Source organism: Mytilus edulis, chromosome 14 (assembly GCF_963676685.1).
Source record: "Mytilus edulis chromosome 14, xbMytEdul2.2, whole genome shotgun sequence".
In the NCBI taxonomy this organism is placed as follows: Eukaryota; Metazoa; Mollusca; class Bivalvia; order Mytilida; family Mytilidae; genus Mytilus; species Mytilus edulis.
The window spans coordinates 63736999-63762029 of record NC_092357.1 but is presented as its reverse complement, the minus strand read 5'-3'; the positions used below and the strand labels follow the sequence as shown (position 1 = coordinate 63762029).

At 33.0% G+C, this 25031-nt stretch overlaps 1 long non-coding RNA gene and 1 pseudogene across 1 annotated transcript; one reads left to right on the top strand and one right to left on the bottom strand.

The window, feature by feature from the left end:
- The first annotated feature begins 986 nt into the window (after positions 1–986).
- LOC139503128 (uncharacterized) lies at positions 987–7239 on the top strand (annotated as a pseudogene).
- Positions 7240–12012: 4773 nt separating this feature from the next.
- Positions 12013–21381, bottom strand: LOC139503043 (uncharacterized). The gene is made up of 5 exons (XR_011659013.1): positions 21094–21381; positions 16137–16253; positions 15183–15265; positions 13368–13461; positions 12013–12291 (listed from the first exon to the last, which is right to left on the bottom strand). It is a non-coding gene; the product is annotated as an uncharacterized lncRNA (long non-coding RNA).
- Between the last annotated feature and the right edge of the window lie 3650 nt (positions 21382–25031).

Below are 25031 nucleotides of genomic sequence, written 5' to 3'. Positions count from 1 at the left end.
TCGTTTTGTTAGTATGCTGACAAAATGAACGTTTCTTGTGTACAATTTGGAAATTAGTATGGCGTTCATTATCACTGAACTAGTATATATTTGTTTAGGGGCCAGCTGAAGGACGCCTCCGGGTGCGGGAATTTCTCGCTACATTGAAGACCTGTTGGTGACCTTCTGCTCTTGTTTTTTTATTTGGTCGGGTTGTTGTCTCTTTGACACTTTCCCCATTTCCATTCTCAATTTTATTTTGCTTTTCAAAAATTACATTCTCAAATTATCATCCTGTTATCACATGACACTCAAAATCTTCTATAACCGTGAAAAAAGAAAACTCAATAGAACTAGCGTTTAGACACTGTTGTTTTTCAAGTATTGTTATGTATGTACCAAAGTAATATACAACTTCTACTTGCCTCTTTGAATATAAAGATTTAGTTAATAAACTGAGATTTTCGACTGATATTCGCCAAAAATACCATGACCTTCATATATTATAACGTCTGGTACTTGAACGGTATAAGCATCATGAACCGAATATAAGGGTTCGTAAAATATTAATATTCAAATTTCTGTACGTTGATTGGACATGAAAATTCATTATTTCTACACGCAAGAACTTTTTAATTAGTGATGACGTGTTTCACAAGTTTTTGCGTCCGACATTGTCTGCAAACGCATAGGTGATTTCGAAAAAAGTGGAATTAATTACTTTTGGAGTGTCAAGAACTCGTTGGAAGTCCTTGACAAATTGCATGCTTATATTGGTGATTTTGAATCTGTTCAAAGTTTTGATTTTTCTACCCTGTATACCACATTGCCTCATATTCTCATTAAGAAAAAAATCATCCACCTAATTAAATGGGCATTTAAAAAGTCAGAATATGAATATATATGTTTAAACTCTTTTAGGTAATTTTTTAGTAGCAAAAAACAAAACAACTATGTCAATTGGACATGCTTTGATACTATATATACTCCATTCTTAATGAGATCTAATGAATATGCATATAAAATCGAAAACGAGGTTAAGGTCGTATCGATTGTCAACAACATGGCCGATAAGGAAGTGAAAGGCGGCGACAGCAGTCGAGATTTGACTATATTGCCGGATTTGACGTTTGGTTTTGTTAAATCTTCCGTAAAAAGCAGTTCAAAGAGTCTAGGTGTTAAAGAAATGTCAAAAGGCTATAAATATTTCGCTGAAAAATACGTTACAAACATTACTAGTAAGTGTTTGACAGCTGTGTACATGACCTGCCAAGGTCTGTCAAAAGATCATGAAAAGTTGTAGCGTTTCGACCCCAGCACCAGTTCACATCAAGTCGATTCTTCTCAAAAAATAATTTACATATTTTTAATATACATTGTCATTTCATTTTTAACCAACATGACCGAAGTTTGTTGAACTGAAAGCATGCATTCTTACGGGTCTCACTAATTAGCGACAACAAGAGTCAAGAAGCGACAACAAGCGTCAACAAGCGACAACAAGCGACAACAATAATTATTTTAGCGACAACAAGCGACAAGAAGACTATTTAGCGACAAGAAAACATTTTTTTTTTTATTAGATATAAAGAAATTCATTATGCTTGATTTTTCTTAGCAAATGGTATAGGGGGTCTTCATTATCTCGGAATGTCTTTTACAGCATTTATTGCCTGATTTATTCTCAAAACGACTTATAGAGAAATGGTGATGGCCAACAAAACGTGCAGTTTTTACAGCGACATCCCTGCTTCCCTTATGCTGATAATCTGCCATCTTGCTGCAGTTAAGAGTTGTCCAGGACCCATTATAAGATGTCAATTACATAACTTTAAAAATTTGGTTATTTAAAGGGTTGAAAACAATGAGGATAAAAACAACTGTTTTGCTGTTTACGGGTAGAGTAGCTGCATGTGCAGATAAAAAATTATCGAGTCGATATTTTTTTTATTAAACTCAGGTGATACTTAAATAATGTTTAACTAGTTCTATTTTACCAAATTATATCCCAAAAAAATGAAAAGTGTTTTTTCAATTTCAATTTCAATTTGGTGTTGCAATACTTTTTTCCATGTGTATAGTAATATGTACATTCCTATCTAACATAATATTTATACATTTTGTACATGGTGGTCCCATTTTGATAAGCAAACATGTGGAACATCAAATGAGATTAACGAGTCGCGTGTCCCCTGTTTTATTGCTACAATAACATCCAATTAACACCTTCAATTTTGTACACGCATCAGACTATACAATAACACGCGCCAGAATATACAATCATTGTAAATAATGAACACCTGTTGAAAATTCAAGATTGTCATTAATGATTTCCTTTCATCTTCAATCAATATGCATAAACATGATAAATATCGTTTAATGAGGCAATAAACAAATAAAAAGATGAAAACATTCACATTTCAATTTTCTTTTCCTCCTGTTTGATTTCAGTTCTTTGTATTTCACAATTTGTGTCAATATTTTCAGGACAATGATGCACAAATAATTCATTTTGCGAGCTTAATATATATTGCACGAAAAGAGTTTTAAAAAACAAATTATAAGATAAATAATATGTTCTAAAACACCATAAAAAGTAATCTCATAATACAATAATTAAACGTGATACTGGCTGTTATTCATGATAGATGATAAAATATTATGTAAATAATGTTTCATTTTTTTCTATCAATTTTAACTTTCTTGTCGCTAAAATTATTTTCTTTTGCACATTCTTTTAATATTTATTGCAATAATTAATTTTAATTAAAAAAAATGTTTTCTTGTCGCTAAATAGTTTCTTGTCGCTTATTGTCGCTAAAATAATTCTTGTTGTCGCTTCATGTCGCTTGTTGACGCTTGTTGTCGCTAAAATTCTTGTTGTCGCTAATTAGTGAGACCGCATTCTTACAGTTAATACACTGTTACATGATCTTACATGATCATGATGGCTATTTCCTGAAGATGTTATCATCATATTATATATACATGTACTCTCTTACTTACATAGAAGTTTTTAAATATGACCATGGTGACTTAATGAAGTTAAGAACATGAATTAAAATTTATTTTAAACTCTAAACTGAACTTAATTTTGAAACTGTTTCATACAAATCAGCAGCTTCATGTGATAAATCATGTACCATTTGTGTACATGTAAGGTAATCTAAATTACACTTTTTAGGCATATAGAAATATATACATATTTTAGAATTTCATAGTTCTTTATTTTTGAATCAATGGCCCTTATAAGGAAATCATGACAAATTAATACTCTTTATACATGTTATATTTAGTTTTTTAATGAAATAAGTTTCAACTTCAGAGACCTTCAGATACAAATCATTTGAGTCTTAATAAAACACTCCTTTTCAGTTCACAAAGTAGATAAAGGTGGTTTAGTGAGAGGAAAATGCCAAAGATCTCAAAGAAAAAATGAGTCTGCACATGATGTTGAGGTTATATCACCTGTAAAAACAAGTTTATTAAACTTAGTATAAAATGTTGACAAACAACAGCTGTATAAATTAATATTGTGGTTCAAAATAGCAGTTGTATGCACATACATGAAGTTAAAACCAGATGATTTCATTCCTTTTTTGCTCATATAACAGCCTATATCGTTCATCTCTTGGTAATTTGCTCACCGCACGTTTTAGAAATCCTGCATTCCATCCCTGCTTGATCAAATTAAACCAAAGACTTTAACTCACTATATATTGGTATAAGCTGGTTCTTTACGTTTAAACAGACAGTAGATGGAGCATAGACTGGTTGAGTATTGGTACATACAATTTAAACAATTTTATTAAATATACTTATGACAAATCCAAATTGTTAACAGATAATGTGAAAATATCTGGATGAATTCTAAAATTATTCTCTGAACAGTGCAATCTAATTAAAATTAAATCTCTCACTTGCTCATTTTTTAATGCTTGGTCGCAGCGACCAAGCATTAAAAAATGAGCGAGTGAGAGATTTAATTTTAATTAGATTGTGAACAGTGAAAGGTTGCTGTCACATAGCCCTTTTGTAATGAGACAAATAAAGAAAACACCAATCAATCAATCTGGATAAAGAGATTTACCTAACTTAAGTAACACTCTGACACTTGAATACTTCTTTTACAGGTTGTTATTTTAGAAGGTCCTATCCTTGAAAGCAGTACATGCTCTTGTGCTATAGGGAAATTAGGGACTTGTGGACATGTCACAGGCCTGCTTTACAGTCTGGCTCATATGAAATCATGTAACATGAAAACCATGCCATGTGATATTCTAAAAACATCTCTGCCCCAGACTTGGCATATGCCCCGTGGTGAAAAAATAGGTGGAAATAAGGCTGATGAGTTAGTTGTATTCGGTTATAACACCCAATCACCTCAACAGCAACCACGTGGTCTACGTTCAACAATGTACAATCCCATCAACTCACCACTACCAAATGTTTCTGAGCTTTGCCAAAGTCTGTCACATATTGACAAGACTTGTTTGCTATTGTCTGTAATAGATTTAGAGAGTGCACCTGTTATTGTTAATACCAAGTTTGGTAAATTTCAAAAAGGATCACCAGTGGCAGTACAACAAAAGCTTTATAACCATTATGTTCTCAACATATTGGATGCACCTGAATATCCAAGTTTGCCTGTTGTCAATTTCATGAAAAATACTGTGTGCACAGTTCTGGATGAAAAGAAGAGTTTGGCATTGAATTCTGTCATAGTTACTAGTGAAGATAGCATTCACATAGAAGAAATGACAAGACTTCAAACAAATGAACCAAAATGGCATAAGATTAGAAAGGATAGACTCACTGCATCTGTTGCTGGAGACATTGTTAAGAGAAAAGCAGGTAAACTTGCAAAATGCTTAAAACTTATCCAAATAACCTACTCTTATTTGTTCAATTAGTTCAGATGGAGTGTCTGAGTGAGTGTTGAAACATTATAAATTGTGTTTTAAAATTGTAAAATATGTTAACAGTTGACTTATTAAAATATAGAAATAAGATTTAATGTGGTATGATTTCCAATGAAACCACTCTTCACCAAAGATGAAATAACTGACTTTCGTCTTGTCATTACATATATATGTGTAATACATGAATAATACAAGGATCTGAATATTCCTGTCATTTCGGTTCTTATCTGGGTATTTTTTTTTAATTTTCATACATGTATATTGAAGTTGTGTATCAATTTCAGATAATGAACCATTGGTTGCTAGATTGAAGACTACCAGAAAAGTAGTAACTGAGAGCATGCGTCATGGTTTGTCATTTGAAAGTGTAGCTGCTGCTGCTTTTGTTAAGGTTTGTTATATTATGAGACACTTTCCGAATTTTTCCACATTGATAAGAGAATTTAGAGACAAAAAAATATATGAGACTAAATGTTTGACTGTAACTCTGCCAGGTGAAAACCTGTCGGTCCCAAGCCCGAATAAAAGAGGAGAGCAGTCAATAAATTTGATTTTGACTACAATATGTATGATATATACATTTGAATTAAAAAGATATATTTTCATACTAATCTGACTGTAACTCTGCCAGGTGTAAACCTGTCTGTTCCAAGCCAGAATAAATATGGCATGGGATCATGTTTATGTATAAATTTATATAAAATAAAAAAAATCATTTTATCATGATCCCATGCCATATATAAAGAGGAGGACAGTCGTTTAAACTAGATCTCAGTTGAAATGTCATTTAATGTAAATCTTTAATGTTCTGTTTCTAATAAGATTTGACCATTTCATCTTACATTCTTTTATTAATTCATCAAAGGAAATTTAACATTTTCAGTTAAAAAAATATTTAATTAGCTAATAAGGGCTATTCCAGAAAAAAATGTATGGGGGGGGGGGGGGGGGGGGGGGGGGGGGGTTGGAAGGCAGTTTTTGTCAGCACCCGCCACCCATCCAATTGTAATTGAGAATTATAGTGCATTATAGTGTGAAAGTTGCTCTGATACCCATCACCCATGTATTATTAATACAATGTGCCTTCCAACCCCAACCCCCCCCCCCCCCCACATACATTTTTTTCTGGAATAGCCCTTATCATAAAAACTGTTGAAAAATACACATAAGCAACTAAACGATAACAAAGAACAGACATCTATAGGGCAACCTCATGTCTTCAACTGTGTCTATTAATTTGCTGTATGGCAAATCAAAGTACTCATAAATCATAGTAGATACTGTTTTGTTCCATCACTGCAGCATACAAATCACACATAACTTTTTAATATCTAAAAGGTATGCACATTTTTTACCTTTTTTTTTTACATGAAATTATATAATGAAGTTCAATAGTAGGCAAACTAGATGCTATTTTTTTCAGCTACATGATGATAATGTCAATGTATACCCATGTGGCATCATAGTTAGTCCATACTCTCCATGGTTAGCTGCAAGTCCAGATCGTAAAGTGTATCATCCCTCTAGGATACCACAGTTTGGCCTGTTGGAAATTAAATGCCCAATGAAAGCATTATCAGAATGTATGTATCTCACAGGCAGCATTGAAGAGAGAAAACTTAAACAGAATCACAATTATTTCTACCAAGTGATGATGCAGTTGGCAGTTACAGGATTGAAATGGTGCTATTTCTACGTTTGGCGTTTAGAGGAATACCATGAAGAAATTATTGAGTTTGATGAAGAGGTATGGGACAAGATGAAACATAAACTAGATTTGTTTTATTTCAATCATTTTATTGAGTAATTTTTATTTATACATGTACTTGTCACTTGTCAGAGCAGAGATTAAGTTTCGACACCCATGTTGGCCCAAAATTTCTAATGCAATTCAAATAAAAAAAATTGGAGTGAATAGAAAACTCATGTCACCAAGAGCCTAATTTTGTTTTAGTTCAAAAAGATTTCTATTAAATTTTTAAAAATTTGATAATAGAAATCATTTCAGCAAAGCTTTAGTTTAAGTATTCAATTTCCATTGAATTCTTTGCGCAAAAAAACTAGGCCATATGTTGAAGCTTCCTAAAACAAAATATAAAAAGTTTGCCCAAGTTATCATCTTACGACTAACAGTTGAAACATGACAATTAAACCTTACAGCTAAATTCTGTTCTCTAAGCCACATTTGAGTCTACACAAAAACATAAATAGCTCATCTATTAATAGCATGTTTCTCTGTCTACCTGCTAAAATATTTTGTTTGGCATTATCGTTTGATTTGTAGTAATAGCTGGTCATTGAGTTGGCGACTGGTTTTATAAAATTGAAAAACGCAGAAAACATTTTACATAAATTGTATCATACATTACAGAAAACTATATACAATCTATTAATTACCATACGATTAGATTGGCCTCCTGAAACTCTGGATATGGTTCACAACCTAGACTAATGTCGTCATCAGCTTCAATTTCAGTATCAGATTCTGGTCTTGGCCTTTTCTGTGGGACTGGATGCTTGAATAATTCTCTCCGCGGAGTTATTAAATTTGACCAGTCAAAGACAGAAGGCACACTGTCGGACTTTAGAGTCTTTCTGACAGGGATCCATTTGAAGTCTGTCTATTTGAAATGTCTGGAGCATACCACTGTTTGGTCGCTGATCTGAAATTGAACAGTTTTATGATAGCTATTTGTTATTCCTATCTACAAATTGTACATGAAATTCCTATATACATAGTATACTATTGAGTTAAATGTAATATTTATTACAATTACATGTTGAAAAGCCACATCAATCAAGTTTTACCGTACAGCCTTCAACAATGAGCAAAGCCCATACCGCATAGTAAGCTATAATTATGGTCACGACGAGTGGCAGCCCAGGCTGGTAAAATTGCTATCGGGCCTGTAAAAATCAGACCTACAGGCCAACAGAATCTAACTAAACATTTTCACAATTGAGCTGCGGGCCTGTAGATTTAGCAGTTCAGCGTGAAGACTGTAGTTCTGAAGAAAATTGCTATAATCAAGAACATGTACATGGAGCCAACAGCCTTATCTTGATATATATTTATATATGAGAATTTTCATGTTTTTATTTTTTTATTTTTGTAGATATGTTATCACTGGCGCGGGGCACTGCATTGTATTGATCTGACTGACTTTTCACGGCAATTATAATATATATTTGCCTGTCATGTAAATATTCAAATGAACAGTTTTAGTAGTTAATGCAGTAGATACAATCAGTATCTTAATCTTCACATTGACTTAGGATTCACTTTATATACACATCAATGATCAAGTTCAACAACATGCAAATGTTATTAAACCGAAGGAGGAATGGTAAAATCATTACGTTGAACATGGGCCCCGGGTCTCTTCTTATTGCATTTATCCACATGTTTCTTCTGTGGTCAGTTTGAGGGAACCTCTGGAACGACAAATCTGTGTGCCTCCTACCGTTGCCATTGCATAACGGCACACAACAGTGTTTATCGTTCCCTTTCGCCTTGCCGCTTGTTTTCACGTCGTCCATCTTGTTCCAATTACCGACCTTAGCCTCGTTTTGAGATTTTAGGCGGAACTTATGAATATTCGTTGAGAATGGAGTATTCGCCCTTGAATTTTTACTAGATAACATTTTTGTTCGCTTTGGAGATTCCGTATATCGTCAGGTTATCGGAATTCCAATGGGGACTAACTATGCACCACTTATTGTGGACCTGTTTTTGTATTGCTATGAGTTACAATTTATGACAAAAATCAGCAAAGACCCATCGAAACAACGTCTGATAAACAAATTTAATAATACTTTTAGATATTTGGATGACATTTTGGCTCTCAATAATGACGACTTCAGTATGTATACTTAAGAAATTTATCCTGTAGAACTTACTTTAAATAAAGCTAATACTAACAATGACCACTGCCCTTTCCTCGAACTTGATATCTATATCACTAACGGAGAGCTTTATACTAAAATTTATGATACAAGAGATGATTGTTCAGTTCCTGTCGTTAATTATTCATTTTTAGATGGTGACGTTCCCTTGTCACCATCTTACGGTGTTTATATATCTCAACTTGTACGATTACACCAGGGTTTTCGATATCACAAACTAGTCAAAACATTTACTAAATTTAATCATCGGTATATGGACATCATTCGTAAATATAGCTCAACATGCAGACTTCTTATACGTTTAGGTATTTCACATCCAATTTTTTATGGAAATATTCTTTATAAAGCACAAAAATGTTAGTATTCACCGCAGAAACTTACAAATTCTGTAAATAGACTTATTAAGAAGGGATATAGTTACGATACTGTTGTCAGGTCATTAAAGATTGCATATTTTGGCGTTAATATTGATTCACTTATAGGGTCTGTGCATCGGAATTAAACACATTTATTCAAAAACTAGTTGTTGCCATGACACGGGTTATGTTCTTCTCATATATGTTATGATGGTATGATACTAAATCCCTAACGGAAAGGATTGTGCCTGATATTCATATGATGAAATCATAATCTTTCAACCAGTTTAATTGAAGTCTGGAGCTGGCATATCAGTTAACTGCTAGTAGTCTGTTGTTATTTATGTACAATTGTCATTTTGTTTATTTTCTTTGGTTACATCTTCTGACATCAGACTCGAACTTCTCTTGAATTCAATTTTAAATGTACGTATTGTTATGCGTTTACTTTTCTACATTGGCTAGAGGAATAGGGGGAGGGTTGAAATTTCATAAACATGTTTAACCCCGCTACATTTTTGCGCCTGTCCCAAGTCAGGAGCCTCTGGTCTTTGTTAGTCTTGTATTATTTTAATTTTAGTTTCTTGTGTACAATTTGGAAATAAGTATGGCGTTCATTATCACTGAACTAGTATATATTTGTTTAGGGGCCAGATGAAGGACGCCGCCGGGTGCGGGAATTTCTCGTTACATTGAGGATCTGTTGGTGACCTTCTGCTGTTGTTTTTCTATGGTCGGTTTGTTGCCTCCTTGATACATTCCCCATTTCCATTCTCAATTTTATAGTGTAAACGTAGACCTCAAAGAGGGCACTAAAATGATCTGGTACGGAAATAGAAATATCCATATTACCGCTTGGTCAACATGGATGTGGAGTATGAAAAGTCTGTTTGTACAAGTACAAATAAAGCATCAAACAACAGAAACACAACATTAAAATGTAACACACAGAAACCAACTATAATATAATATTTTCCCCACTTGATACAGGACATTTAATGTAAAAATGGGGAATTGAACCTGGTTTTGTGGCATTCCAAACCTCCCGGTTATATGGCAATGTTTAATATAACATTAAAGTGACAACATTATATGGCAGGACTACATACAAATAAATCGGAGAACATCTAGGAGAGAGAAACACACAAATAATAGCTAACAAAAGTTACCAGGTTTAACATTTTCAAACACATGACACCAGACTAACCAGTGATGCTCAAATAAAATAAATCGAAAGCCAAAACAAGTACAAAATTGAGAAACACTGAGGACAAAAAGTTCCAAAAAGTTGTGACCATTTCAGCTAGTGTTTTCATCCTGGGATAAGAACGTCCTTATTATCTAAAACTGTTGTATTCCTGTTATTTGTATTATACAACGCTGCTTGCAGGATAAAAGAAAAATATATTGTGATCACATTACAATCACTTATGATGTACAGTATGTGTGGGACTATTAAATCAAGTTATACCAAATATGATGGTCCTAGATCTAGAGTTAAGCAAATGATAATGGTAAGTTGTATTCCGAGCAACCCTTAAAAATTCACACCTACCCTTAAAAAAATTCACACTTACCCTTACACATTTAATGAACAATCTGTGTCACAACGTTAGTCTTTCAACACATTTTCTTAGGATTTTTTGCATGTTTTCATCTTTCAATGAGTTCTAGTTTCAATTATCTGAGTTTTTCCTTCGAAATGCTACTAGTCCTATATTATTACTCACTGATGTCTATCATAGCTGTATTTGGCAAAACATTTAGGAATGTTTGTCCCCAATGCTCTTCAACTTCGTACTTTATTTGGCCTTTTTAACTGTTTTGGATTCGAGCGTCACTGATGAATCTTTTGTAGACAAAACGCGCGTCTGGCATTAACATATGAAATTTCAATCCTGGTATATATGATGAGTTTATTTATACCACCTGACCTTAGGTAACTCATTCACGAAATACATCGCACTTCAGCGTCCCCAGCGCACCGAGTCCTACATAAATAAAATATATAATATAATAACGCGCACCATTTATCAAAGTTAGTAGCGTTAACAAAAATATTCTTGATATCCTACCCTTTCAATCATATTGTTGAAATTTAAAATATGTGGTATATTATGGGCAAAACCGTGCTTGTTCGATTTGTTGCGTATTTTATATTATTAAATGAGGTAGGGAAATCAGCTCGTATACGGATAAATCGTCATGTGCAATATTAGGGACGTTCTACTGTCTATATAAATCAAGAGTAAATATTGCTTTTCGAAAAGGGTCAATACGGGAATTCACTTCCGGGTTTAATTTTCGTACGCCTTAATTAACTTTGGACGTTTTGTTATGCCTAAAAAACATTTCAAGTATACTTTTTTTATTTAAAATCTTCGAATTCAAAGTTTTAATGTTGTACATCTTGAAGACCTTGAAACGGAAATATTTCACATCATTTTTTAATACGACTTCTGACCATTGACATTGTTTTATTTCCGTTGATCAATCATAAGAACGCAGACGATCCAAAAGTAACAATAGGTAAACTGGCTGATATATAAGTCCTAGATACTTTATATTTGCGAGATAAAATTAACCGTAGTAGCGAAATATTGAGTAATTGGACGAGAAATCAGATCTGACAATGTTAACAAAACCATGGACGTGGAAAAAGACAAGTGCAAGTTTCTTCAAAATCATTTAATAAAATTGTTATGAACTGGCTGTTTAAAAATTAGCCCTGTTCGGGTTTCGGGTGATCTCGAATATATACAATGTAACAGGGCCAATAAAAAAACAGTCAAGTAATTACACGATAGAATATCAATATCGTTGCTGAGAAAGAAAAAATAATAATCATCTTTCGCTGAATGCATATGTTAATTTAATATAATAATTTTATTTTTCACAAATATAACCGCCATAATAGCTTTTTTTATCGCAATGAATATCATAAAACTGGTATCTGTTATTGGCATAGAAAAACATGCAGTCCTGTTCATTTTTAGCTGTTCCTGAAGGTTGTCCTTCCTCAAAGGCAAAGTATGTCATCGGTGTGGCTTTACCATGTTTTATCCACCGCCAATCACCATTTGGGAGATATCTGTTAATGTTTCGTCCTCCAACGTAATAGGAATTACCTAAAAGAAAATTGAAATCATCATCATCATCATAATCGTTTTCGCTGTCCTAGTAAAGAAGTAGAAGTCTCTTTTTCTTATTATTTCAAAATTCAAAATCTTGGTAGCTTTTAAGTAACATTTGTATCAATTATAAATGTGCCAAACCAAGTATTTGGACCGTATTTGTACGGTCCAGACAGTATGCATTTTGCTCATATGGTCCGCCCGTGTGCTTACGGTCGGACCATTTGAGTATTAAAACACAGTATATTAGTAACTAGCTCACATATGCATTTGGATAAAAGGGGTTAATCTTAGACAAGCATTCATCATAATAGTATACAATTTTTGAGGGGCCAGCTGAAGGACGCCTCTGGGTGAGTGAGTTTCTCGCATTACAATACATTAAAAACCCATTGGTGGCCTTTGGCTGTTTCCGAAAACTTTCCCCGTTTCCTTTCTCAATTTTATCATAGATCTTTTATTGAATTTACAAATAAGTATTAAGACAATTAAATGAAAAAAGTACGCATACGGTCCAGACCGCGTACGGTCGAATTACTCGTATGGTCTTGCACATAAAAAACATAAGTTTTCTTGTCGTGGAAATTGGTTCTAGGAAACGGGCAATGATGACACCATGACACAAATGACAAGTTTATATACAACGAGTTTTAAATAGTTTTGGTTAACTTTATACGTCCGTGTAACGCTTATCATATCAACTTTTTACGTTTAAATTGTAGGTGCAACTAAAGTATCTTAGTACAAGATATAACTGTACTTCCAAAGTGAAATCTGTAGTTACTTTTTCCTGTTAATGTTACAAGTAAAATCCCCCCAAAATTTATTTTTTTATGAAAATTCCAACCGGAAAGTCCCTGTCAATTTTCAGATGGTAAACTAAAGCAACTTATTTATATATGAAACGTCAAGTGATTCATCAAACACTGAGAAACTCAGAATTCTTTGAGCTGATAAACAGACAAACGTGTAGTTTAGTTCAGATATTGAAAGATTTCGAAGACTGCAAATTTATTCAAACAAAAAGTCCTGATAAAGCTTTAACATGTTTAATAAATGTTTGTAATTACCTGATTTTTTCTTCTGAAGGAATAAGATCATAACCATTGCCTCTTCTATGGTTTCAAAGTTAGCCAGGTACGCCCCAGGGTCTGTACAGCTCGCCTGGTTTATAAGTATAATGAACCATGACTAGTTAGATATTATAGCGTATTTAATAATAATCCATTTTTATAAATGTCCTATGTACAAAACCTTGAAATTTTTCGATAAACTTAGGATTTTCTTATCCTAGGAGTAGATTACCTTAGCCGTGTTTGGCACAACTTTTTGTAATTTTGGGTCCTCAATGCTCTTTAACTTTTACTTGTTTAGTTTTATAACTATTTTAATCTGAGCGTCACTGATGAGTCTTATGTAGACGAAACGCGCGCCTGGCGTATTGAATTATAATCCTGGTAACTTTAATAACTATCGGTATATACGGTCTGAAGCCATACACCGTACCAACAATATACCGGCTTTGTTGTTTGCTTACAAATTACGCATACATGTATCCTCCGAGTGATATAAGAATGAAGAACATTGACTAGTCAAATATTGGAACGATCGATAGCTGTATGATATAAAAAAATACTGTAGATTCATTATTAATCGTTGCATACAAATTTTTGTGGGTTTCGTGGTAAGAGCTGAACCACGAATTCAAATGTTCAACGAAAAAGATCTGTTGTATAGGCTTTGTATACAGAGATTGGCCAACCAAAGAAATGAAATATCCCAGAAAAAAATATTTCAGGAATGCATGAAAATTGATACCCACGAAATAAATAAATCAACAGTATATACATCTGTAGGTAAAAATAATGAAAATAGACACGTCGACAGTTGTACACATCAGCATGATTTAAAAGAGATGTTGGTGTATTAAGTCTGAAACAATAGATCGTACTTGGAATATTGCTTAGAAGACATCCTGGCTTCATGTTGTCGCATTGATATATGTCACAGTATTTTGTATAAAGTTCGAAGCACTAATAATCCGGATAATGCGCCAATCGTCTTGTTTGTTTTTTTTGGAGGGGGGATTTTTCTTACAAAACATGAAACATTCGTTGTTACATGAATGTTATCAGTTTAAACTTAATGTGTACAAATCAAGCAAAGTTGTAGTGTGTGAGCGACAATATCTATCAGAGGTGAAATGATGGTTTTCGTCCAAAACTGTTGCCTTGTATTAACAACCTTAATCGAATCAACACGAAATCAATATAAGGCACATTTCATTTTAAGAACATACACAAAAATGAATTTCTGTTTAAAAAAAACGATGATAAACAATATATTTATAAAGGTACAATCTAGCTATTGTTATAAAAGAAGAATAATTAGTAATATGTAATGGTGTAACACCACTTCTTCAGATCCGACCAGAAAGCACATGCTAGCAAGTAGTACATATTTAACACAAAATAGTTCCTACGCATGAGTGTTACTTTCAAAATATGTAGAATGTTTAGGTATTTTTGGTATCAAATAAAACTAAAGAACTGGTGATTATTGTAGAACCCTTTTAGACTTTTAATTTTGAATATTGAAAAAACTGCACCAAATTTTAAACAGAGGGTACATGTTGTCTGTTTGTCAGATCTGAAGTACCTGTTTTGGTACATCTGAAGTTCCGGGAACCAGTTCTTTCTTAAATGCCATTAAAGGTATGTTGATTTTTTCAGTACAAGACACCATAAAGTGTTGCTTTGAAATGCAATGATTGCCACTTTATTTGAACTTAAAATAAAAGAGGTGTGCCTGCTTGAAACGGAAGAATTTAAAATAGAAAGCAATGGGGCTATGAATTAGTGGTGTACTTCCTAATGCATACGTACAAAGGCTGCATTACCAGAAACTCTATCATCATTGATTAAATAACACCCGCTTCCTATCCTTTGGTATGGCTCTTGGCAGCTTACTGTTTAAAATAATTCATAATCAAATGTCTTATTCAATTTTTTTAGATGTTAAAAACAGGTAAATGATTTATTCAAACGTAAAGAGTTTACGTAAATAAAAGATTTTTTTTTATAATTCGTAAGTTATTTTTATCCGGGTATTTTAAGTCGTCTAAAGCCATTCTTGACATTATTCATCACGTGATTGATATATAATATCTTGATAATAAAGTTGAGAATAGAAATGAGGAATGTGTCAAAGATACAGCAACCCGACCATAGAACAGACAACAGCAGAAGGTCACCAATAATGAATGTAAAAGCTTCGTATTTATTCGGAATCTATCGGATTATGATAATAATGGTGTTTATGAATAAAAAAAATCATATACCTACATGTAGCAAACAATTGATTTGAGCAATGTCCAAAATACAACGTTCTTTTTAATACTGCAATTGTTTTAACATGGTTATGACTGGTAATGACAGCGCAAATTATAGTTCACACCGAATTTTTGTGTGGTATTTAAAATCTTAAGAAATAATGAAATGTTTTCAAATTTTCGATTTCGTGTTCTTCAGTATTCATGTGATTTTATTTGAATATGTACTTCCTATATGCATATATTTTTGGTGTTAAATATTTAATGTTTCATGTTTCATGTTTCACAGTTCTTGTCCATTTGCTTTTGATGTTTTTTGTCATTTGAATTTGCCATGTGATTACGGACTTTCAGATTTAATTTTCCTCTGAGTTCAGTATTTTTGTGTTTTACTTTTTTGGTATATACTGATATCATTTTTCAGCAACCTCAACCCCTCCCTCCCTCCTTATTACAAAAAAATCAAGATTACAATCTATTATTAAAATTAAGTAAGTATTTAACAAACCTGGAGCTATGATTTCAACCGTTTTAGTCAGCTGATTTAGTGTATTTGTATAATTTACCACCAAGTCCTGTAGAGTTTTCTCCAATGCATCAATTTTTCGGTCACAATTCCCACTATCTGCAAATCAATAAATAAATTTATAACAGAACTTCGATAGCGTATGAAAAAACAGAAATCGTTTTGCTATATCTTTAATATCCTTTCAAATAACAATAAGAGTATGTAACAAATGCCATCAAATATTCATACATTCATAGAAAATAAAGTAACAAGCTTATACAAGTAATAGTAAACAACTTCCGGTTATCGGTAAGTTTCTATTATACTGCTCACATCTGGATAAGTAAAATAGATCTACTGTCTGTTATCCATTTTTTGGCACAACGAAATATTCCTCCTATCAAACTGCATGGAAACCTGCGTTAAATCAATTTTCCTGTCAATGACTCTACAACAATCTTACGTCATTTACGTTTGCTATTATTTACGTCATTGGTGACTTATAAAGGTTCACACAATATACATTATGGCCATGGCATCGGACATATATAATTATTGCATTAATATGCAATTCAAAGCACTCAACCTTTTCACTTGAAAATCTTTTTTTGTGAACTTTGATTAGATATTCTGAAGCGGATGAACAGTTTCTAAATGTCTAGTGTTAAAATGTGACACAGTAACAGGAGATATGACGTCATACAAGTTTGTGAAACATACTTAGTCCTGTTATGTCCACCCTGACGTCCACATTATACTGTTCTGTTTTTCTGACGTGCAATTAAGGATGTTTGCTTGTCGTGTTTTGGATTTTTTTATTAGATTTTCGACTTTGACCATTTTTCTCTTTATAAATCGTTTACATGGATAATTAGGTCTTTCCACTTTTCTGTGGAAAGACCTATTGTTTTTCTTCTGATTATTTTTTTTTTTCTTCCGCCAAATTTTGTTCTTGCGATAAACATTTGATTCGCAATATGTCGCTTAGATATTTGGTATATGATATCGAACAGTTTATGCGCTTTTGAAATTTACCCTGCGTAACCGAATACTTTTCTTTGTAGGAGTTATCTCCCCAAACACTGTTTTCCTTGTGATCACAACTCCTTCGCAACCGTAAAAGATTAATACAAATTTATTTTATAAAATTGCTCGTTATATCCTTCGCATGATTTGTCCAATTTCGACCGAAGCAATATGAACGCTCCATATGAGAGTTATTTCCCTTTTTGTATTTGAAATTTTGAAATGAATTTTAAACTGGAACACCATAAGTGATAGAGACCTAGGATCTTTTGATTTGAGGTCCTTGGTCCAAAAAAATGAAAATTAGGTCAAGGTCAAAGGTCAAGGTCATATTCTAAATTTTGATTTTGGCTTACTTTCACTCATTTTCATTAACCTTAATAGATATCGACAAATTATTTTTACTAAATTGTTAGTTGCGACATGTCGTAACTTAATAATTTTGGTTGAAAGGGTGCGTAGACAATAAATGGGAGTTTTAGCCCCTATCATATCTAAACTTATGCGTAAAGTGATATAACTTATTAACCATACATATTAGAGACCTAGGGTCTTTTGATTTGAGATGCTCAGTTAGTGACCTTGAAATTGAGGTCAAGGTCATAGGTTAATTTGACGTTCTAGATTATGACCTTTGCTTAAAATTCATATCTAAACATCAGAAAGCCATAGGAACTGACATTTTAGACTGATTTTTAATATTTTAATATCAAAATAGATATTTACTGGTAGAAAGACCTTCAATTGTTCTCTGAACAATTGGTTTTTAATTATAAGGATGTTTGCTTGTTGTGTTTTGGATTTTTTGTCAGATAAACGATTTTGCCAATGGACCTCCAATTTTTTTTCTATACATCGTTTACGTGTACAGTCATGGGACAAATAAAGGCAACAGTAGTATACCGCTGTTCAAACTCATAAATCCATGGACAAAAAACAAAATCGAGGTAACAAACTAAAACTGAGGGAAACGCATAAATATAAGAGGAGAACAACAACACAACACTACAATTGTAACACAAACAGAAACGGACCAAGCATCAGACAAAATGCCACGAGAATAACAAATATAACATCAAAACCAAATACAGGAATTTGGGATAGACAAGTACCGTGACACGTCTTATCGCAATGTAAATTTACACCCAAAAATAAGAGAAACCAAACGACGCAACGTTAAATTGTAACACACACAGAAACGAACTATAATATAACAATGGCCATGTTCCTGACTTGGTACAGGACATTTTTAAAGGAAAAAATGGTGGGTTGAACCTGGTTTTGTGGCATGCCAAACCTCGCACTTTAATGGCAATGTTAAATATAACATTGAAATGACAACATAATATTACAGGACTACAATACAAATAAATAAGAGAACGTATTAGACAAAGAAACACATGATTAATGAATAACAAAAAGCATCAGGTTTAAAATTCAATACGCCAAAAACGCGCCTTGTCCACACAAGACTCACCAGTGACGCCCAGATATAAAAGATCAAAAGCGAAAAAAAGTACAAAATTGTACATCACTAAAGATCAAAAGTTGAAAAAGGTTGTGTCAAATACGGCTATGTTTTTATGCTTGGGATAAGAACATCTTTATTATTTAGAACAATTAATGCTATTGCAAACAGTAAATTTTATCAAATGAATATAACAGATATACATAATGAAACTGAAGTATTAACTCATTACATAAAACAAACACGAATACATAATGCAAAAAGACCAACAAAGAATAGACACACCCGACTCAGTCCAGGCCTCAACGCAGTAAATTATGAAAATGACGTCACATACGATGGTGAAAAGGCATTAAAAATTACGTCACATTTGAATATATGAAATTTCTGAAACAGCAGAAAAATGACGTCACATATGTATAGATTATCGGGTTTTCTACACATTGGTATCGTAAAATTTCAGCCTCGAGCCACAATGTGAACTTTTTTTGGCGAGTGAGCGTAGCGAACGAGCTAAAAAGTTTCACATTGTGTCGAGCGGCTGATATTTTACGATATCTATACGAAGAAAACCCGATTATCTTTTTATCGTTCTATTACTGGTCTTTTTCCCTCTCCCTAAGACAGTTTTAAGCTTGACGAAAGCAAGATTGATAACGTCTCCTCTCGCATTGTGACGTCGATGATAACTTCTCCTCTCACATTCTGACGTCGCTGATAACTTCTCCTCTCACAGTGTGACGTCGCTGATAATGACTGGTCTCTTGATACAAGAATTACTGAGCGGCAGAGCAGGGTGATATAGACGTAGGGAAGGACGATAAGAAAAACTATATCTCAAAAGTAAGATAGAATTAGGATTGATTAAAGATTATAATAGAACTAAATACTGATATTGCATTTAAACACAATGCATATTGCAATACTTATTAATAGCAATTAACTATAATATATTTATGTACAGTTTGTTATGAATCCAACTTCAAACGTAAATTATCGTACAGATTACGTTGACCAAAATTAAATCTAATAAATGAGGTCGGTGATTAATTTTTCTTTCCATAACACATAAATATAATAGAAAAGACGTCAATACATTTGACAAAATCCGATGAGAATTACAAATATAACATTAAACATTTCAAAAGTGAGTTCTCGCTAAAAACATGTCCCATCATTTCAACTAAAATCGATATTTTTCAAAAAAATATTACCAAGTAACTGTATGAGCGATTTTTATGAAATAGATACCAAAAGATGTTAAAATGTCTGAAGTTTGTTTGTTTATAATTTAGTCATAATTTTCTTGAGTTTCGTTTTCATCTTCTAATGAGATAAACACAAATGCAAATTTTTACGATTTTAATTTGGTTAGAATAAAAGCAAACTTTTAAAGAAATATTTTTTTTGTGTGTTCATCTCGTCAGAAAATTCGAATGAGCGTGAATAATACTATAACCAAATAACAAAAAAAATTCAGACATTTTTACAGCTTGTGATATCTATACATGCTATATTATGAAAATCGTTCATACAGTTACTTCGTAAATTTTTTTTGAAAAATATCGATTTTAGTTGAAATGATAGGACTTTTTTTTACTGGGAACTCACTTTTGTCCCATGAATATAATCATAAGTCATTTGCAAAAGTCTTTTTTATTTTTATTTTATTATTTATTTTTTAATAGTTTTTGAGAATTTTAACTGTTCAATGATACATGTAAAGCTATGAAAAAACAATAGTAAATATTTTCCAGGCAAAATTTCAATGGCTTATATCTCGACAACAAACACATTGACCGCTATATATTTTCCTCAATCAATACACTATCAATATATACTATTGTTATGGAAAACTATTTAATTTATTTTGAATCTGAGCAGCAAAATTCCATAACTCTGTTATGTTTGCCCTGACTTACCCTAAATACTGTTATGTTTGCTCTGACTTACCCTTTATCCTGTTTTGTTTACCCTCACTTACCCTTAATTCTGTTCTTATTGCCCAAACTTTCCCTTAATCCTGTTCTAATTGCCCAAACTTCACCTTAATCTCGTTCTGTTTGCCCTGACTTTCCCGTAATGCTGTTCTGTTTGCCCTGACTTATCCTTAATCCTGTTTTCATTGCACATACTTACCTTTTATTCTGTTCCTATTGCCCTAACTTTCCCTTAATCCTGTTCTGTTTGCCCTGACTTCCCCTTAATCCTGTTTGTATTGCCCAAACTTCCCCTTAATCTTGTTCTGTTTGCCCTGACCTACCCTTAATCATGTTATGTTTGTCCCGACTTTCTTTTAATCCTGTTCTGTTTGCCCTGGCTTACCCTTAATCTTGTTCTGTTTGCCCTTACTTACCCTTAATCCTGTTCTGTTTGTCCTGACTAAGTACCCTTATCCTGTTATGTTTGCTTAGATTTAACCTTTAATCCTGTTCTGTTCGCCTACACCTATTCCTGACTTACCATTACTTCTATCTTGTACGCTGTGTTTCACCTCCTGTTGAATAACTCTCTTTAGTTGTTGAGTCACGGTTGACAATTTAAATCAACAAAAAGTGGCGCCTTAACATTATCCATTAATGGAATTTGTATATTTGAATTTTCGTCCGCTTTACAAACACGAAAAACTGTCAACATGTACAAAACACAGACAATAAACACCGTGGCCATCTTTTAAATCTTTCAATAACTTATAAAATATCGTTAAAGGTTCATAACAAAATATTATGCATGTTTTAATTAACTAAATATGAAACAGTATTCTCCTTTCAAAGTGTTAGCATCCGGAAATTAGTATTTACACTTTACATAATACAGTTAAGTCTGGACGAATGTTAAACTACAGCAAACCCAAGTTGAAGGTAGAAGCTTTAACATAGCAATGATTTTTTTTTAATCTGTACGAAATATGTAGAATCATAATGTTTCTTCCTATTCTTTGTTTCTTCGTATTAAAACGACTAATGATTTCAATTTTTAAATCTTATTTAACTGTTTTTAAATAAATATATTTGTATAGTATATCCATACTTGGCATTAAAATACTAATATTTCAGTTTAAAATTTTCAAATATACTTAAATCAGCTACATTTTCTTCCGCGTGTGAAGTTCTGACACTTTTTCCGGAGTTGCTTGTGGTATTTTTGTTTAAAAATTGCGAGAAGGGGATGGGTTGGGGTGGGGGATCGATAAAAAAAATCAATTTTAGCTTAACATTGGTAGCAGACTGTTTTGGCATGTTGGGAACTGGCTGTGATCGTGTTCACTAATGTTACCTTTAAATTATCTGTACCTAAACGGGATATACGGTAAGGCGTTCGTACAACGCATGATATGCTAATGGCGAATCTCGTGTTGTGTCAAGATAGCAACATTTAAAAAAAAACTTAATTTAATATATTATTGAAGTTGTGTATTTGATTATTGCCAATGTACGTGTAGTAAAAAAAAAGTGTACAATACACGTATGTTTTTAGTTCAGCAATAAGGCAAACATAATTGATTTGAATAATGCACATACAGTGAAACTTGACTAAAACTGAATCCTGCATAAACCGAAAACCTGTCTAAACCAAATGAGTTATTAGGCACCGTCATATCAAATAGTATGCATTGTGAACCTGATAAAACTGAACATCGGCCAAAACCGAACAAAGCCTTAAGTCCCGTAAACGTTCGGTTTAAACAAGTTTCACTGTATCGTAACATAACGCATATTATAACTATATTCCAGTTCGCTTTCATACATTTGTGAGAAAAAAAAAGCGTGTGCTGCGTACAACAATAACGGGTCATGATGTAAACGTTGTTAGCATTATTTTCAGAACCTCGTGCTGTAATGTTGAAATGACCTTTGTTTATGTGTTACATATTTGTTTTTCGTGCATTTTTTTATATAAATAAGGCCGTTAGTTTTCTCGTTGGAATTGTTTTACATTGTCAAATCGGGGCATTTTATAGCTGACTATGCGGTATGGGCTTTGCTCATTGTTGAATGCCGTACGGTGACCTATAGTTGTTAATGTCTTTGTCATTTTGTTCTCTTGTGGACAGGTGTCTCATTGGCAATCAAACCACATCTTCTTTTTTCATATTTATCGTTTTATTTTGTCTCAATTCATTCGATAATTGTATGGTGACATGAACCTTGAAATGCAAAAGGTAATATTTCTAATTTGATATGCATATTTATAAATCATTGAATTGTATTGGTCAATTAGAAGTTTTACCTTATTACACTTCTATGAACTCTGTTTTCAAAATTACTTTCAATGTGATTAATTAATGCGCGATACACATGCATGCATAGATCCCGAGAATTCAAGCAAATTGAGATTGAGATTCTGATGCATATATAACAATAAAAAAAGTCATGCATTTATTTAATACTTTGAAATTGTATGACATTGAAATTTAAATAAAATTCTGAGGAAAATTTTCATTAATGATTTGGCGATATTTACGAGTGAATGGGAGTAGCTAAATGTACACCGTGTGTACAGCCACGTGGTATAATGTGTAATCTACAAAGCAATTACGAATGCTCAATTGGATTTCCAAACAAGCGTTAGTTCTACTGCTCCTTCGTAAATTATGTTTGTCTTAAGTAAGATATAAGAAAAACACAACTTTAATGATCGAATAATACGAATAACCAAATATTTTGTCAATACGTCGTGTCATACACGGCTATTTATGGAAATATAAAGAAAATTGAAATTTTAAACCTCTGTTGTGTACTAGACCTACACTCTGAAGCGCACATTACATGTTCTGGTCCCAAGACCTGTCGTCCTGCATTTTGCACCTATTGTCTGCTTCTAGTCTTGTTTGACCTAGATGATCGATCTTTCTCATCACCCACGCAAAAAAAAAACCCACATACACGCTTCGTCTAGACCAACCGAACCTATGACGTTTTTATAATCGAGATGCACACACTTTCATGACACGATAAGTATCTTTCGTCAGACCCGTTTTGTAGTTTAGTTTAATTTGCTCCATAATGAATGATATATAAATTGACCCATTCACACCAGGAAACCCTACTTCGTTGTACTTTGTCCTTTTCAAATGTTCAATGATGGCTATTAACAAGATTACGAAGTCTAACAATATTACAAACTGTATATTGAATAACCTCAGATGAAGTACAAATGTAGCTACATTTTGTAAGTGTAGTGTTCGTTTCATATATTTAACCTTCAACAATACTCTACGTAAGGTATGGAATAAATTATTTTCAAAATTATTAAATACTTTTAACTCCGGAGTTATATACTGAATGACTTTAAAAGCGCAACGCTCATTTTGCAGGTTTTTTTTTATACCAAATCATGTTTGATCTTCATACAACTACTATTCATGCTAACCATACTTCTTTCTCTTTCGAAATAATCAACATATGGCTTACCTGTCGTTATTGAACATGCCAGATTTTTTTAAGATCGCACGAATTTCGGAAAGCGACATTTCGAACCAATAAAAGATTTTTTTCATTTTCTTTCTTTTGAGACACTGTTCTTTTAATCCTTGGCCACACTTCAATCAGTTGAAAAATGTTGCATCTCCATATTGCCATGACTAAGGAATAAAAAACGGAATCAACTCATTAGAAAACTGCAAAAAGGAAAACGTAAACGTGCTGTAACCAGACAATTTGACGTCAGAAGCTCGTAATATTATCCTTCCGACAATGATACAGGTAGACTGGATTAGTTGCTGACCATCAATGACCAGATCAACATGGAGTGACAATGCAACATCAATAAAATTTTGATTACGCAACGTCATTTGCGTGACAGGTCTACGGCCGCAACGTCAACTGCTAATCAAATTGCTGAATGCCATTTGGAACAGATTTATGCTATAAATGTTTCTCATTAACCGAACTGCCAAAGAATCGCCTGCAGAAAAACCTTTAGTCTTAGTCTGTTTGTCTTTTTCATTTTTGGCCATTGCGTTGTCAGTTTGTTTTAGATTTATGAGTTTGGCCGTCCTTTTGGTATCTTTCGTCCCTCTTTTATATATTTACAAGGGACATAACTCCTTTTTAAAACAAATCAAACGTGCATCATTATAGAACTTTTCCAAAATATTGTGGATATAAATCTTTAGAATAAGTTGAATTTAGATTTGACAATAATTGTACCCGCGAGAGCACTAACGAGGCCATTTACCCCGAAAAATACTGTCAAGGGACATAACTCCTTTCTAAATTAGTCAAACGTGCACCAATATAAAACGTATCCGAGATATTGCTGATATTAATGAATAGTATAAGTTTGAAATTTTATTATCAAAAACTGTACCAGCGAGAGCACTAAAAAGGCCAATGTTCACTGAATTTAATTATTTCCAAGGGACATAACTCTTTTAAAAAAAGTCGAACGGCAACCAA